Genomic DNA, 12,815 nt, shown 5'->3' with positions numbered 1-12,815 from the left:
TAAGTTTCTGTAGAATATTCTGAAGCATGGATGAACTAAAATATGTTGAACTATCTTTAAACTAATTGAAATGTATTATTATAGATAATATGAGTTATTTGTTTAATTTTTGTTGCAGTTTGTTTTAAAACCAAGTTGAAAGTCCTTTTTCCTTTCGAAAACATAATTTTTTATTTATTACAGCCATTTGTTATGACAGGTAAGTTGGGTTTTAAAACTATTTGTTATATGTATTTACATTTTTTTTGGTTTTCTCTCATTATATGGTACCTTATCTATTTTATTTTTACTCTTCTATATGGCTTTTCTTCATGATTATATTTATAATACAAGTGCTACTTCTTGATATTTTTTACCTTTAGGCAGTATTTATGCCATTAATTATTTCCAATTATAAAATACTAGAGGCCCAGTGCACAAATTTTGTGCACAGGAGTGTGTGTCCCTCAGCCCAGCCTGCACCATCTCCAATCTAGGACCCCTTAAGGGATGTTAGACTACCCATTTAGGCCCGATGGATCGGACATCCCTCTCACAATACAGGACTGCTGGCTCCCAACTGCTCTCCTGCCTGCCTTCCTGATTGCCCCTAATCACTTTTGCCTGCCAGCCTGGTCACCACCTAACCACTCCCTGACAGCCTGATTGATGCCTAACTGCTCCCCTGCCAGCCTGTTTGCCTCTAACTGCCTTCCCCTGCAGGCCTGTTTGCCCCTAACTGCCCTCCCCTGAAGGTCTGGTCACCCCTAATTGCCTTCCCCTGCAGGCCTGGTCCCCCCCAACTGCTTTCCCCTGTAGGCCTGGGTTCCCTCAACTGCTCTTCCCTGCAGGCCCAGTCGCCCACAAATTCCCTCTTCTGCCAGCCTGAGCACCCCTAATTGCCCTCCCTTGCAGGCCTGGTTCCTCCCAACTGCCCTCCCCTGCTGGCCTGATTGCCCACAACAGTCCTCCCTTACAGGCCTGGTCCCTCTCAACTGCCCACACCTGCTGGCCATCTTGTGTCCACATCGGGCACAATGTTTGACCACATGGGGATAGCCATCTTGTTTGTTGGGGTGATGATCAATCTACATATTACTCTTTTATTAGATGGGATGACAAGATTTCCCCACCTCTATTCTCTTCCACCTCTATTTTTCTACACTGTCAGATATTTATGTACCATAATTTTAATTTTATGTGGTTAAGGCTTTTAACATTTACATTTAATTTTGTCATTATAATTCCATTGTTGTTCAAACTGTGGGCCATATTTAAATTGATTCTGTGTTCCTTGACAATTCTTTCAATCCACAGCCTCTCTTTCTATATTCATTATATGATATATCCTTTTGGGAGATTTGAATTTATTCATTAAGGAAGGTTTTTTCATTTATGCTTTTGGTTGTCTTTTTTTTTTAATATATATATATTATCCAAAAGAGGTTCATGACTGCTATATTTCATGAGTCTTTGCTTGCTTGAAATGTTATTTTGTGGTATTTATACAAAACCAACATCTTGTCTCCATCTCCTCTCTCTCTCTCTCTCTCTCTCTCTCTCTCTCTCTCTCTCTCTCTCTCTCTCTCTCTCTCTCTCTCTTGTATTGCATGTAATGAGGAAGCTCTAAGACCAGGTCACACTTGAAAGTTAACTGCATTTTTTTAAGGATTAATCAACCATCCCCACATCTTAGAAATTCTTGCTTTTTACTTGTGAGCATTTCTATTCTATTTTATCTTTGAATAGATTTCTAATGCTATAAGTTTTATACCTCAGGTACCTCCCTTATCTCTCAGATCTAGCAGCTCTCTAATTATATTTTCCTTTGTGACATCCTCAAGCCTGAATATAATGTCATTGACATGATACTTTTGAGGTTTGAAACATTTTGATTAATATTCATTCTATTTTTTTGCTGCTGTTTTTAACATAGTTTCTATTTATGTAACAGTATTATTTTTTTTCTTAACCTCTTTCCTGAGCTTTGCCAATGCTCTTTCTATCTTCTAATACTGTTTTTCAATAAATTTTTATTTTTAAAATTGTAATGAGATAAAAAAAAATTACATGGTCAGTCTTTTAATCATTTAGCTCATTTCAAAAAAAATCATTTAAAAAAAAATATCTGTCTCTCTAATTCTCCAAGGGTATAAAGAAATATTTGGCTGAAATTTTTTCTATTTCCAAGAAAATGTATATTTTTCTAAAATGTACTTTCATCTGTCCTTTAATGTAAATTATGTTCATTAACCCACCCCGCCACCCCTGCGCCCTTTTTTTTGTGGCAGCTGTGCCAAGATCTTGTTTTGGAAGCCTTCTGCTTATCATTCATCTTTGCACATTAGCAATTCTAACCTGGCCTACTTTTTCCTAAAGAACAGTCTGAACAGGCAGGTGTGTGACCTGTGTCAACTAGTTTGTCATCTATGAACTTTTTCTCATTGAATCTGTGCTGTCTTCTGTCCTAGGGGGATATTTTTGCAGCAGTTCACCCAGGCAGGTCTATGGGGCTTGCAAGGAAGTATCTTATCACAAAGGTGTTTTATTTGGAGATTGAGTGAATCTTTAGTCATCAGTACATGCCCAACAATCTTGTTCTTCACTTTTCTCATGGTCATCCACACCCTCACTCCTATTGTTTCAATTTAAAAAGAAAATAATTAAATGAACCCATTAGGAACCTCACTTATATTGAGAAGAATTTAGACTCACAGGGGCATCCACTGGTTTTCAGTGTCTTCCATCGATTTGATTTAATTCTCACTATATTTGATGGATGGTTACAATTCATGAACTATGTTTGGGGATTTTAATCACTTATAACTTTCAATACAAGTAAGAGTTTACATTTCCAAATGAAAGTTTTATGTTTATTAAGTATCTGGCATGGGACAGAGTTAGGGATTAAAATAAGTATGCCTTTACCATTTTCTCAAGAAATATTTTTTCCTTTTAAACTGTGTGACAACAGTCTGTTTTAGGGAATTTATTCTCACACATGTCAATCACAAGGTTATAACTGGATTTAATTCAAAATGTCAGAATAGTATGAATCATTGATGTCTACTATCTATATTACATATCTATATTTCTGGTTGTGGAAATGTTCTATTAAAAATTTAAATTTTTGATAATAAAAGTAATATATGTCAACTTCTTAAAAATGTGGAAACATGAATATGTTATAAAAAAGAGAATTTAAACCATGTATAATTTCACTACCCTATAACCAGCATATTTGTTCATTATAAAATAGATATTTTCTAACATATTAATGTCTTATAATTGGTTACATGTCATAATTTAATTAGTAGAATATTTTATTTCTTAGTAGTATACAAAGTTATGGTTCATCATACTTCTGATACCATCTCATATTTAATGAAACATAGTATATTTTCTTCTAGATATATGCACTATTTTAAACCATATTTAGAATCATAATTATATAATTTTTGGCCAACTTTAAGTGAAATGCAATAATTTGAGCACTTTGTAGGATAAAATAAATCACTATATAATGTCATGATCCTTCAATAATGCTATACAGTTACACATTTTTTATAGGAATAGAGATGATCATCTATTCACAAACTATATGGTCACTAGCAACCCAGAAAGATTAGTCCCAAAGGACATTAAGGCTCCAAAGATCTAAGACAGCTCTTATAAAAATCTCACTGATTACTAATGGCAATTACCAAATCACATATAGCTTGTGTTATATTTATAGTGAACAGTGCTGATCTAGGCAATGTAGATTAAGTAATTGTAAATAAAATGTTCCCAAATAAGCTGAACACTGCCAACATAGCAGAAAGAAAACCTAGTGGGAAAATATTTTTGGTCATGTCCACAGCAAATGAGAGATTGCATTCTAAAAGCCTTGGTAATGACCATTACACAATTCTATAAATGAGTGAATCTAAACACCTACGTATAAAGAGAAAGTATCGGTTTCAAAATCCACAGGTCACTTAACTCATCTAAGTCCCAGTTTACTTATCTGAACTTACTAATAATACCTGCCAGCTAGAGCAAGAAACCAGGATGATTCAATGAAATGCTCACTTGAATACTAAATTCTGAGTAAATGCGAGTCATCAGAATTAATGCAACTAATTGCAAATATCATTAGTGATGATTCTTCAGTAAATGGCCCCTTTGCATTTATCTCAAAGACAAATGATTTTATTCCATTAAATAGACACTAGCTAGCACTGAGAAAACAAGGCCAACCACAACTTTTGCCCAAAGCCCACTATGAGCCAGTTTACTTTCAAGATCCCATTCATTTGTTTTGGTTGAATAAATTGATTTTCTCTGAACATTCACTGTTCTCTTCTAACCACAGACTGAATCTCTTTCATGCACTTTATATTCTCATGGAATATTTGCCATTTCCCTCAAGACACCCTTTGTCACCCTATTTCTGCAATTCTTTTATATAGAGTGTCTTCTTCATCTGTAATGATTCTTTTCCCCTTTTCTATCTCCAGATACAAATCACTCCTAACTCAAATGATATTTTAAAGTTAATTAATAGGTTCCTTATCATTTACATTCTGTTCAAGTGAAAAAAAGAAAAATAAGAACTTGAGAAAAAATCAGTTCACACTAGATATTGGGCAATGCCATTCACATGTAACTTTCCTTGTAGCCTTCCCAAGTCCAGCTACTCTGACGTCATTCCTCCTCCATACTCCCCAAAGCATTAATTGCATTATTTTGTATACAATTTATATCATAGGGTTTGTGTGCAAGTCTTATGTGGCCTATCGATAGATTGTGAGGTTCTTGAGGGAAGAGATGTTATTTGTCTCCATAGCATTTAGCACACAGCACATGTTTTTTAATTGAATTACTTAGCCACTGGATTCTTAAGACCACTATCAATGTTATTTATCCCTTGAATTAAATCACTCCATCCACTTATTTGAATATTAACAACAAATATCTGACATTTTCATATCCTATTTAATAAAGAAGGAATGTGTAATTGACCCTCCCTCTCTCACAAAGATGGCGGCACCCACAGCCAATAAGGGGGAAATATGCTAATTGACTTCTGTGCCCTCAAAGATGGCAGCACCCACAGCCAATAAGGAGGGAATATGCTAATTGACTGTCCCATCCTCAAAGATGGTGGCACCCATAGCCAATAAGGAGGGAATATACTAATTGACTGTCCCACCCTCTAAGATGGTGGCACCCATAGCCAATAAGGTGGGAATATGCTAATTGACTGCCACATCCTCAAAGATGGTGGCACCCACAGCCACAAGATGGTGGTGCCCAGTCCCCTCAGCCCTGCCAGGGTGCCTGCTTCAGAGTCCCCCAGTCCCCTCAGACCCCCAGTCCTCCAGGGTTGGCCTGAGTCCCAGATAAGCCTCAGATGGTGGTTGCCCAGCTGCCCAGGGCCACCTGAGGCTTAAGTAACCAGGGCCAGCCGAGGCTTGCACTGCCAGCAGTGACAGCAGCAGAGGTTTGATGGGTATTGCCTTCCCCTGATTGTCAGGTCACCTTCTGCCCCTGAAAGCTCTTGGACTGTGATAGGGGGCAGGCCAGGATGAGGGACATCCCCTCCAATGCATGAATTTTCATGCACCCGGCTTCTAGTGTGTGTATGTGTGTGTGTGTGTGTATATATATATATATATATATATATATATATATATATATATATATATATTTTAAATGTCAGTTTTTCCAAGGCTTTCAACAAAACAAAAACAGCCCTCCCTTTGGTGTTCCTTTCCAGGTCTTATCCTCAACTAACATTTATATCTCTGTTAGCTCTTCCTTTCCACTTTTTGTTTCTTTATGTCTCATAGTAACACATGTACAGTGCTTTCTTAATGCATCCCACATCATTAAAGGAAAGAAGAACACCAATCTTTTATAAGCCTTCCTTGCCTTTCTTTTCCCCACACAATTTTGCCTCCTTCCAAATTCACAAAAGAGTTAAATTTAATTCCTCCATGGGTCCTCTACTGTCTCTTCTATCTGGACTATCAATCTTGTGGTATGTTTCACAGCTGCCATGCAGGAATCTTTCTTCATTATCATGTTGGCTAATCCTTTGAGTTCTTGACTGTGTTGGTTTCCATGTTTTCTGGATCCCAGGTCCTTGTATTTTGGTTTATTTTTTTATTTTAGTGTATCATATATTCAGTTGTTTTGAAGAAATCTTTTATCAGATTTCTTTTTTTATTTAAAATTTAATCAATTTTATTGACTTGTTTGATGGAAAGCTATTAGAAGTTGGACTTAGAATAGAATTCTAGGTTAGAGATGACTGTCCCTCAGAATTTGGGAAGGCATTGTCTGCTTCAAGAGGACCTGATGAAGTTCAGGTAAAGGTCTCTAGGATTATGTCAAAGGTAAAATATTGGTTGTCTGTGGGATGCAAGACTCAAGGTCAGGGAAGGTAATTTGTGAGGCAACATTGGAGTTGGGATGAAGGTACTAGGCTGAATTAAAAGCCAAGAAGATTTTCCCAAGTCATTGTTGATTCAATGACTATAGAACATGGTAGAAAAGCCTACTGGAAGCAAAAGGAATGAAAGTAGAGACTGTGATATGGAGCCAGAAGAAAAAAATGTTCTGGGACAAAAATAAAAATTAATATGCTATCACCAGCCACTTTCAATTTGGTGTCAAGCTGGCTGAGAGGAAGCCTCTCCAGGGGCCAACCCAAATCTTGGCACCTAGACACTCTCCCACCCCAATTTCATTTTCTTAGATGAGATTTGCTCAACTCTCATGAATTCCTATGTGACCCTGAAACATAAAATGCAATCATACCAGGGAGCAAAGCCATTCATGTTTGCTCATAATTGAGGAACTTTCATTCCAACAACTAAAGCCAAGAACAAAATGGCTCCAGTGTTTTTTTTCCAATCATCCTGTTTACAAGGGCCCTTTAGTTCTACATCATTAGGCAGCTGCTATCTCTGAAATGGGAAGGTTAGGGATATTGGCCAGGCCAGCATCAACTACTGAGAAGCCTGAACAGCCATCAAATGCAGAATTCTATGAGGACACAGAATTCCATCTGAGTCAACACCAGCAAATGAGTATACAGTGACTGTGTTAGGTATTGCCCCATGCTGCTAGAAATTTTCTCTTTAGCCAGTACACAGCCTGGTCTCTCAGAGTAGTGGTGGCAGACCTTCAGGATCATTGCCTACATGGTGCCTTAGTGTGCCCTTCCCATGCACAGTGTCACCAAGTTTGGGTACCAGATATTAACATGCCGTGACTATAAGCTATTGCAATTACGTAAAGTATGCTTGGATCGCTTGCCTCCTCCCGAGCAGATGGACTATGTATCTGCTCAGAGAAAGAAACATTCTTGTTACATACTAATCCACCACTTAAACCTTTTTGCTTAGAAATAATATTTATTTAAGTTTTGGGTATTTGTGATACTGAAAAAGCATTGGGGAAAGAAATGAATCTCTTTGCATCTCAAGTAAGGTCAAAGGAAACCTGGAGGAAGGTCATTAAAGGGATAAGAATACTCTCTTGCTACCCAACTCCTCCTTCTCCCCTTTGCCAAAAAGGTTACAGGTTTCCCCTTTAGGCCTTGATTGAAAAGTGTGGTCCTTTTGATAGCAGCCTCAGAATCTCAATATTTCACTAGAAATTCAGAATCTTAAGCCTTATCCTTTCTCAATCAGAAATTTCATGTTTAACCAGATCCCTAGGTGAGTTGGATAAACGTTAAAACTTTAGAAGTACTGCCCATAGGGAGATTGCATAGTATTAGGAGGCATAGGATGTTAATGTGCTTTATTATTGGTAATGGTACTTTTAATCATTTTGATAAAGTGGTGTCTTCCATGTTTCTTTACTACAAAATTACTTATTTTCCCTTTACAGTTAAAAAGCATTTTATGCTGGGATACTTTGAAACTACATTGTGTTCTATTTCTCTTCATATTTTTGCCCACTAGTTTTAAAACCTATTGACAACATGCAACCGCAACAATTACTACTACAGAATTTACCAAATGGGTGATTTAAAAAAAAATTAATAGACTATTTTTAGACAGTTGAAACATATACATGGCCAAAACCAGTTTGGCTCAGTAGATAGAGTGTCGGTCTGCAGGCTGAAAGGTCCCAGGTTCAATTCTGGTCAAGAGCATGTACCTTGGTTGCGGGTACATCCCCGGTTTGGGGGAGGGGGGTGCAGGAGGCAGCTGGTCAATGTTTCTCTCTCATTGATGTTACTAGCTCTCTGTCCCTCTCCCTTCCTCTCTGTAAAAAAATCAATAAAATATTTTTTTTAAAGAAAAGAAACATATACATGTATTTCCCATATAATTTCTCCTATAACATCTTTTATTAATATATTTGTTATAATTAATACTGCTGCATTATTAACTAAAGTTTGTTCATATTTTCTTAGTTCTACCAACTGTCTTTTTCTGTCCAGAATCCCACCAAAGACGCCATATTACATTTAGTTAACAATTCTCCTTAGACTCCTCTTGGTTTGACAGTTGCTCAGACATTTTTTTCCACCAGGCCTTTCTCATGTCTTCATTGTTGTTCAACTTAAAGAGTTATCCCTTCTCCACCACTTCTTTAATTATTTATGTCTCTATGGACTCATGGATATTCATTTTATGCCATTTATCTTAAGCCATTATTATAATTACCCATTTGACTACACAGATTGTCTCAGATGTGTCATTAGGAATTCCTTCAAGTTGACTCCCTGACATGCCAGCTCCTGAGCACTTATGTTCTGCTTTTGAGCACTTATGTTCTGACATCATAACATGTTCTAGGCCAGTGGTCGGCAAACTCATTAGTCAACAGAGCCAAATAGCAGTACAACGATTGAAATTTCTTTTGAGAGCCAAATTTTTAAAACTTAAACTATACAGGTAGGTACATTTTTATCAACTTAATTGGGGTATGTGGCATTTTGTGGAAGAGCCACAATCAAGGGGCCACGGTTTGCTGACCACTGTTCTAGGCTCATCATGCTCTTTCTCTGACTCCAGCCTTCGAATCAGATATATTTTTTTTAGGAGTCTGGATCTTTTAATTGGTGAATGGCATTAAGAAACTCAAAAGAACTGTTGGCCCATAAAGGAACTCACTACATATTGATTCATTTGCCTCTCAGCATGACCATTATGGCTTGTTGCAGTTTAGGTTCTTACAAGGGTATTTCTTGGGTCACATGATTTCACACATCTAGAGGAAATAATGAACAACATAAACTGATGAACAAAAACAGACCCAGAGAAAGAGAAGCAGCTATCAGACTCTCAAACCTGAGAGGGAAAGTAAGGGGGTAAGGGGAAGAGATCAACCAAAGGACTTGTGTGCATGCATATGAGCCTAGCCAGTGGCCATGGTCAACAGGGGGGTGGGGGCATATGTAGGGAGGGATTTGGATGGGAATGGGGGGATAATGACAATTATGTGAGACCATAATCAATAAAATAAATAAATAAAATAAAATAAAATAAAATAAAATAAAAAGAAACCAATATCTGGGGTCTAGGTGTTCTTTTTACTACTGAGTTGTCATTACTTCTAGGCTCTCTCAGTGGCAGAGCTAGAAATAAATGGATGTATTCTAACCCATACATGCATATGCTCCTTTACCTATTTCCATGTATATTAAAACCAGGAGTTCATGCCCGTACCTCTGATTCCAAACCAAAAGCATTCTCTGTAGCCTCCCCTTTTACTTATTTGCAAATTCTTTTTCTGACAAGATTCTTCAGCCTGGCTTTCAGGATCATGCCATTATATTTACTTATTTATTCAAACCTAGAATACAAATTAAAAAGTTGCAGAATTGCTAATTCATACCTCTGTGAACAACAAATTTACTAACTAGAGCACAAAATCTGTGTACAGTTTTTTCTATATTTAGCCTTACAGTATTCATTGCAATAACATTTGCCAAGATTACTTAGTTCTTTCTTTCCCCACCCTCCTTATTGTGGTTATGTGGTTCATTTGTAAAACAGTGAGATTCATTTTTACTGTTTGTATTCCACCTTGGGTCCTAGGGAAGGAGAATGTTTTGACTATTGAAGTTTCCCATCTTCAACCAAAAGCTCAAAGCAAAGCAGGTAATATCCCGGAATCCCTTGATATTATAAAGGATTTATAGGGAACAAAGGACATAAATCTCTTTGATCAGCATATGATTATCAGTATTTTAAAATCCCCATCTCAATATAATCCAAAGAAGCAAAGTAAGATCTAGTCCAGAAAAGAGAGACATTCCTAATTTAGGCTTGCTCTAAAAACAACAATGTGCCTTCTTTCTGTAATCTAATGAAATTTCCAACCAGAATTCATACATCCAAATAAAACTTGGTAGGGGGCAGAAAAAGTGACAAGTCAATAAACCATTAGTGAGAAAACATATTAGGCATTTATTAAAATAGAATTGGGAGTCGAAAACAATGATGTAGAGAGTCCACAATGTACTGGCTACTCTATATAGCAGCCAAGGCATAAATAAATAAAATATTAACTTATAATAATAAAATACTTATTCGATACTTATCCTTTTGGTCTGGATATCTAAAAGCTACTACAATATTCTGATTTTTTTTTTTTTTTTTAGCAAATTCAAATCAGAGATTTAGGGTTCTAAAGTATCAAAGCATCAATGGAGTTATCTTCTTTTTCCTTCAAGGGAGGTATAAAAACCATCTGTAGCTCCAGCACAACTAATAAGCTTCAGCTTGATCCCTTTGTTTTTTATCCAATGCCTCTTGAATACCTTTTTTCTCTGTATTCTTTCCTACTTGCTTCTAATCTAAATACCACTACATCTCTCTTCTCTGAGTAAAACTTATGGCACATGCTCTGTCTCACTCTCCCCACGGATTGAGAGAAAATGGTTTTAATACCTCTCTAGAAACAATTAAATAGACATTTGTAAAGACATTTTAAGATTGGTTTTAATTGTTTCTGAAGAAGCCCAACTGCTTAACAGCCTTTCTCACAACTTGGTTGTTCCTTTTCCCTTTCTATTATGTAAGCTACTCCAGTGTATTCAGTGGTCAATACCATTCCAAAATGTTAGTGGGTTAAAACTATACTATATATCTAATTTTACTTACACATTCTATGCTGGTTGCATCTCTCCCTTGGTTGACTTTTCTTTGAGCAGTGACTCAGAGACGCAGGCAACTTTCATCGAGTTCACCACTTCTCTTTGTCTTGAAGCTTTTTGCACTCAGGAATAAAATGGAGGAGTACGGGGTAGAGATAGAACAGGGTAGGAATTCATGAGTCAGGTCCGGAACTGATATATACCACTTCTGCCCACGTTTAAGTGGCAGAACCCAGTCACATGGGCATGCCCAGCTGCAGCGAGAATGGGAAACGGGTGCAGCTGAGGACCCGTAGGAGTGAAGCAATGGGTTTGTTAACAGCCAACCTGTCTACCACACACAGCCAGTCAATTCCTACCTAATAGGTTCCTATTTTTGCTTAAATTCATTTGATTTGATGCATTGTCACCTGCAACCCACAGTATAGACTAATCCAGATCTTGGGTACAGGAATCTAAGTTCAGGCAAGAACAAATCTTAAATCCCTCAGAAAAGCATTCAGGTAATTGCAGTATAAATTTCATTGTTCATTTTTTGTTGTAAAACGATAAGAACAAAAAACAAGAACATAAAACAAAAAGATGGTAAACACATTTTGAAAAAGATTACAATATCTAGCAAAATAGTAAGGAACTGTTATTTTGTTAAGAGTTAAACTTTTTCTCTAACCATTAACATGCATTAAAAACTTATAGAGGGATTTATCACTTTTTTTAATGTGGTTTTTATTGATTTCAGAGAGAGGAAGGCAGAGGGAAAGAGAAAGAAACATCAATGATGAGAGAGAACCATTGATCAGCTGCCTCCTGCACTCCTGCTACTAGCGATTGAACCCAGGCATGTGCCCTGACTAGAAATCGGAGACTTCCTGGCTTCAACAACTTAGCCACACTGGCCAGACTGATTTATTACTTTCTAGCAAGGTCTAACTGGGGCATTCACTGGTTTTATAAACTCTCCCTAGTTATTCTGCATATGTCTCCTCATAGACCAATGGTTCTTAGATTTGGCCATACATCAAAATAACATGGATATCCAGACCAAAACCCCAGAAATCTTCAACCATCAATCAATCTAGGTTAGGGCTTATAATTATTTAATGCCACAGGTGATTCTGAGGCACAGGCAATTTGAAGAACAACTGTAACATGGTTTAGAAGTAGATGTGAATATGATCTGAGTAACAACTACATATTTTCCGTTGTTCCCCAAGTTACATTTTAAATCATTATAATACTAGGTTATAAGGACCACATGGGAGATAGCAAAAACTATCTATAAGAATAATTTTCATAAAACGTATGGTAGGCACTTTGAATTTAGAGATGCCCTGGCTAATATAGACTGTGCAAGTTTCATGGTGCAAAATTATTTGACCTGGACCTTGGTAAGTAGGTTGAATCTGATGAGAAAACAGGACAGGCCATTTCAGACAGGTTGAAGAAGAACAAAATCATAGTTGGGAAAGCCCCGTGATAAGAAGCAGACCCAATGTGGCTGGAGCAGAAACAATGAAAAAAAAAAAAATACAAGTCAGCACAACCAAATGTTAAACTGCACACTCTGAGCTGAAAGTGTTATGGAAATTCTAAAAGGAGAGCATTTGCTTCCAAATTCTGGCTATTGTAGATTGGATCCAAAAACTATGGTACATCTACACAATGGAATACTATGCTGCCACAAAAAAGAAGGAATTATCATTTGCAGCAACCTGGATGGAAT

At 37.0% G+C, this 12,815-nt stretch overlaps 1 long non-coding RNA gene across 1 annotated transcript in view; it reads right to left on the bottom strand.

Moving 5' to 3' along the window:
• Positions 1–11,564, bottom strand: part of LOC311626505 — a 102,248-nt gene extending 90,684 nt beyond the window's left edge. Inside the window, exon 1 of the long non-coding RNA XR_014795702.1 lies at positions 11,100–11,564. This is a non-coding gene — a long non-coding RNA (uncharacterized lncRNA). The remainder of the gene's footprint in view (positions 1–11,099) is intronic.
• Positions 11,565–12,815: the final 1,251 nt, after the last annotated feature.

Source organism: Pipistrellus hanaki, assembly GCF_964339955.1.
Source record: "Pipistrellus hanaki genome assembly, chromosome: 1".
NCBI lineage: Eukaryota > Metazoa > Chordata > Mammalia > Chiroptera > Vespertilionidae > Pipistrellus > Pipistrellus hanaki.
Note: the sequence above shows the minus strand (reverse complement) of the source record. Positions and strands in the feature narration are given on the sequence as shown.